At 39.5% G+C, this 5999-nt stretch overlaps 1 pseudogene; it reads left to right on the top strand.

The window, feature by feature from the left end:
- The first annotated feature begins 386 nt into the window (after positions 1-386).
- LOC143277589 (uncharacterized) lies at positions 387-3530 on the top strand (annotated as a pseudogene).
- The last annotated feature ends 2469 nt before the right edge of the window (positions 3531-5999 follow it).

Genomic DNA, 5999 nt, shown 5'->3' on the forward strand with positions numbered 1-5999 from the left:
CATCAATCTCTGTGTGTTTTCATTGCAGTCAAAATGGCGTGCAGGTGGGGAAGGAGTACTCAGCTTACTGTGTATTTGTCGCAGTTTCATGGGAAAGGAGTGGTCCTAGAGCTTAGCTGAGGGTTCCATTCAACTCAGCGCATCGAGATGAGCCTAAAACACCCTTTGTTTTTCGTCTAAACAGCCCCCCTGAGTTTAGTATTCTAAAGTTGAACATTACCCAGAATCGGTGCTTTCGTCAGCGAGTTATTCGTTCCCATTCAGTCTTACACAGTATTTGATAAATATCACAAAGATGCCAGGACCCATGTCTAAAGCGAAGAGATCAAGATATATGCAGCTGATGGCTGCTCGCAAAAGTGGGGAAAAAAAAAAAAAGCAAAGTGATGGGCCGTCGCAGACGAAGAAATCAAGAGAAGACACGTGTTTCGACATGGGTGCTTCGAGAAGAAAAATCGAGACAAAGGGAGCAGCTGATCATGTTGGCAAAGGTGATGAACAGTTTTGGAGCATCGTTCACATGTTTCAATTGACACGATTACTATGTGATGTGTTTTGTCCAAACTGTTTGGAGACCGGAATCAGTGTGTCAGTTGTTCCGAAACAACGCCCATGATTTGCTACAAAATTACGACTGAACATCCAGGAGAAAAGAAGGAGAAGGAAAGACCCAGGTCCGCAGTCCAGCAACGCAGGTCAGATCTACACCTGCCCACAATGCCACAGACTCTGCAGATCACGGATTGGACTAATTTAAGTCATCGAAAGGCATGCCACCCACCCCAGGCGGGAACTTCCCACTGATCTTCGCAAGCGAAGAACCAGCCATCATCATCATCACGTTTGAGTTGTGACGCTTATGGCTACGAAAAATACGAAATGTCGTCATCTCGTAAAGAAGACAGCGACAAAAAATAACGTGTTGTTCGAGATCAACTCAAAAAAATGACAGTGTTCAGCCATGAACAGGGAGGAAGCCATTCAGTGCTAAAAAAAAAAATTGGTGCTGCTGTTGGAATACCAGCTATGCATCTCAAGACATACCAGTCCCATGACAAGAGAGTCACAGGTTAGATTTTCTCTTCATTGTTTTCTTCAGTTTAACGTCTGTTCACTACAAGTGTTATTAGACAGAAAGAAGAAAAGTAGTGGATAAAGGAAAGGGAATGCATGTGAATATTAGTGTAAGAAAGTGTTCGTGTTATGTATTAGAGGAAAAGTACATGATAAGAAATTAAAGTTTAAAGAGATTGTGGTGTGTTATGAATGAGGTGTCATCGGAAGAAGATGTGTATGTATCTGTCAACAAGTATTAACTTACAGCAATGTACGTAAATATATATATAAAAAAAAAATTAACTGGTGGATGGAATATTGGTAGAAAAGTCATCAACTACATCTTTTGGAATTAACTGTTTTATGCTAGGCCAATGAATGAATAGATGGTTTATAGTTATTTGCTTACCGCACATACATTTTATATTTTTGTAAATTTTGTACAAAAGGCATTCAAACGAATTCTATACATTAGACTTGTAATTTGTCTTGAATGTGCTGTTGGTGTCAAATTTAGAAAATGTTTGGGATTAGCTGCATTCTTTGTGTTTACAAAATACTGGTAATATTGATTGTTTGAATCTATAAGCAATTTCTTAAATCGATTTCTAGATATATTTTCTACACTATTAAAGCATTCATGTAGATCTAACTGGATGTCAAGTTGTATTGCACCTTCGAAATTACGTGCTGCTCTTCTGGCTGCTTGGTCTACCCATCCATTAGATGTCCCACAGTGCGAATGTACCCAACAGAAAGTTACATTTATGCCCCGTTTTGTCAATTGATGAATAATATCTCTTCATTGTGTGTGTGTGTGTGTGTGTGTGTGTGAAGAAGCACATGAACATACAAACTTGTATATCCATTGTGTGTGTGTGTGTGTGTGTGTGTGTGTGTGAACAAGCACATGAACAGTAAACCTGTATGTATTGAGTGTGTGATTTGTGTGTGTTGTGCATATTGTGTGCATTGCGCATATTTCGTGTGTGTGTGTGTGTGTGTGTGTGTGTGTGTGAACAAGTGCATGAACATGTAAACATGTATGTGCTGAGTGTGGTGTGGTGTGTGTGTGTGTGTGTGTGTGTGTGTGTATCGTGTGTGTGTGTGTGTGTGTGTGTGTGTGTGAGCAAGCGCATGAACATGTAAACCTGATGTGTTGAGTGTGCATTGTGTATATTGTTTTTGTTTGATTGGGGTTTTTGTTGTTTGTGTGTGTGAGAGAGAGAGTGTGTGTGTGTGAACAAAGTACATGAACATGTGTTGAGTATGTTGTGTGTGTATTGTTTGTGTTGTGTATATGTATTGCATGTGGTTGTGTGTGTGAACAATCACATATTTGTGTATTTATGTAAATTTGTTTACAGAAGCTGAAGTATGCAGAAACTGACCCAGAGTTGAAAGTGGCACTAGAGAGAAGAGTCCCCTGTCATTGACACCAGTGTCTCCTATGATGGCACCTGGCAGAAAAAAGGTTTCACCTCTCTCTTTGGTGTGGGGATATGCATTTATGTACTGACAGGTCTCGTCGTAGACTTTGAGGTACTGACAAAGTACTGTCATGCATGCAAGCTGACTGAGGCAGAAGACCTACCAGAGAGAGATCTGGCTGTTTGGAGAGAACAACAAGCACCAGACTGCTGCAAAACTCATGACCAGTCCAGCAAGTCAATGGAACTAAGAGCAGCCCAGATATTGTGGGGAAGAAGTGTAGAAAAGTTGTGCTTGTGTTATATTGAAATGCTTAGCGTCGGTGATTCCACAGCATACAAGGGTGTGTGTGACCTTGATCCATACCACCCGCAGACAGTCTAGCAAGCTTGAGTGCATCAATCAAGCACATAAACGTATGGGTACTGCCTTGAGGAAGTTAGCCAAAGACGGGCGTCTTGGAGGTTGTGGTGTGGGACGCCTGACTGAAAAAAAAAATGTGACAGCTTACAAAATTTCTATCGCAGTGCCATCTTGAAAATCCTGGATAATGAGGACAATATGAAGAATGTCATATGGGTAGGGCTGTACCACTCCATGTCCACTGATGATGAACCTCATCACAGACAATGTCCCAAAGGTCCCGAAAGCTGCTTGCACGGGGGGAAGAACCACCTAGTCACAAGGATCATCCGTCTTCCACCTATGTCAGCGTAGAAGTTGCGCACAAGATGATACCTGTGTACAGGTGCATGTCTGACTAAGCCCTTTTGAAACGGATGATGCATGGGGGCACTCAAAACAACGAGTGTCTCAATGCCATGATCTGGAACTGGTGCTCCAAAACAGCATTCATGGGATATCGGCGGGTTAAAGGAGAGGTTTCCAGAGCAGTCTCCATTTTCAATGAGGGTGCCAATGCCCTTATTGATGTCATGAACAGGCTACACACTGATGAGTGTCATGTGACACTCAAGCTGCTGGCAGACACTGATGAAAAAAGAATGTCAAAAGGTGATGCTGCTGCTTCTTCAGATGCCTGACAGCAACGCCGACAGTTTGCGCTTCAACGCAGAATCAACGCCAGGGAAGAAGATGCCAGATATGGTGAAGTTTATGGTGCTGGTCTACATTGATATTCATTTGATAGTTCTAAACTTCAAATGGTTTGCTGAAATTATGTGCATAAGCTGATAATGTGGTGTGAAGGAACTGGCTCTATAAACAGTACAGTGTCTCCTTACAGTACGATAAATTGTTCTGTGGGCCTGCACAACACTCACCTGCCAGAGAAATAAACCCTTATATAATACATATATTTCAACTTCTTCAGTTGTGAATACGTTTTCTGGATACTATTCCTTCATATCATCAGGCTGTGAAGACCCTGGAGGTGTTTGTCATGCCAGTATCAAGTGAGTGTTTTTCATTTCTTTTGTTTGCCGTTTTCTCAGTTTTGTGTTTTTACAACATTTTGTCTGTGTTTACCTTGGCCTTGCTCAATGAGGAGTAAACCTACAACCATAAGACTTTGCATGATTGTTTTATAACATGTTATTGAAGTTTTGTCATGAGTATGTTTGAAAATATTCTCTGGGTTTTAATTTATAGCGGTTCCAATCTTAATACCCATTGTAAATTTTGAGGATTTTGCAATACCCAAAATTTCAAAAAATCATAAAAAATACAATAATTGAAGAATCAACACAATCTCCTGTGAAAATGAAGATAATGTCATTATGTATCAAGTCCAAATAACAAAAAATGTTTGCATATACCACATGGACCACAAACCCGATTTCTTTGATACATTGTTTGGCGGCCATTTTGATTTATTTCCATAGCAATGGGCATTCACAGAAACCTAAGGTAACACTTTTTATGATCCACAAGTGATGATACAGCAGACCAAAAAAAAAGATATATAGTTGGAGAGAAAAAAACTCGTTATTTAACTGTAGTATCTAGCCTAAAGTCACCTGAAAAGGGTCAGTTTTAGCAAGCTCATCGCAGAAAATTACAATCTGCGTTAAATCAGTTTAACTTAGGCAAACACCAAATGAATAGATCAAAAGATGGAATTGCAATGATTCTGCCAGTATATAATACTTGTAGTTTACTGATCTGACAAAAGAGATATTTAATTAAGTACCCTGTGTCACAAATACAAGTTGCCGCTCATCCAATGACGTACAGCGAAACAGTTATGGGTGATTGTGTGGCGAGAAGGACAAAATGACGTAAGCTTAGTGTCAGTTGAAATCTTTACTCTGACCAATGATTAAACTGAAATCAAGTATGCTTCTAACTGATTAAAGTGTGTATGTAAGCACAACAAATGTAATATTGCAGTGAACGATACAGAGACTTGATTTAATAGGTGTTTACAGAATAGGTTTAGAATGGGCTTGCACTCAAACCGGGAATGGCGTCACAAGTTCTGCACGAGTCATTGAAGACCGGCAGTTAGGTGTGAAAAAGACGTCTGCTAACAAGTTCAAAACAGTCAGTGAAGGTAGCCGAACACTTGGCTACACACACACACACACACACACACACACACACACACACACACATACACATACACAAACACACACACACATATATATATAGAGAGAGAGAGACAGAGACAAACAAAGACAGAGAAACGGAGAGAGACACAGAGAGTGAGAGAGACAGACAGACAGACACATAGAGACAGACAGACAGAGACAGAGATCCTTTTACAAGACACATGTCTTTTCTCAAGTTCTTCTTCTCGTTTTGTTTTTGTTCTAGTTCTTCCTAACAAAGCTCAGCAGAAGGCCATGCACCATATACATTTTCTCCTTCTTCTTCTTCTTCTTCTTCGTCTTATTGTTAATATCAGTAGAAGTAGTAGTAGCAGTAGTAGTATTATATTTGTCGTTTTCTTCTTCATGTTTGTTTTATCAGTGTTTCTGTTTTACATTTTTTTATTTCATGTTTAACATAACTGATTTAAATTTGAAGTTGAAAACCTCACCAGTTATACACCGTGACTGGTCATTTTAGATAGGGGAGACAAATGTGTAATTGTGACTACTTTCTTATATCCTGGTTTACTTCCCTTCAGTCACTCTTGTTTCGTCTGCCAGCTCTGGAACTGTAGATTCCTTTCAACATTTTCAACATCTGAGTAGAAGTTTTGATTTTTTTCTAACACACCCCATAACTTGTTACGATCAACTGAATCAATTGCCTTCTGGTTATCTATAAAAGTAACATATAATTTACCTTTGCATTTACCATTCAAACAGTTGTTTATCATTGACACTATGGTGTATATATGGTGAATTGTGGAATACCCCTTTCGGAAACCTGCTTGCTCCTCACATATTTTGTGTTCATCTTCAGCCCATCTATTCAAACGTCTACTCAAAATAAAAGTGAACACTTTACTAATTATATTCAGTAACGAAATCCCCTTATAATTTCCGGGATTGTTCAAATCTCCTTTTTTAAACACTGATATTATCACTGAATGCGTTCAC

This window comes from Babylonia areolata, chromosome 34 (assembly GCF_041734735.1).
Source record: "Babylonia areolata isolate BAREFJ2019XMU chromosome 34, ASM4173473v1, whole genome shotgun sequence".
Classification (NCBI taxonomy): domain Eukaryota; kingdom Metazoa; phylum Mollusca; class Gastropoda; order Neogastropoda; family Buccinidae; genus Babylonia; species Babylonia areolata.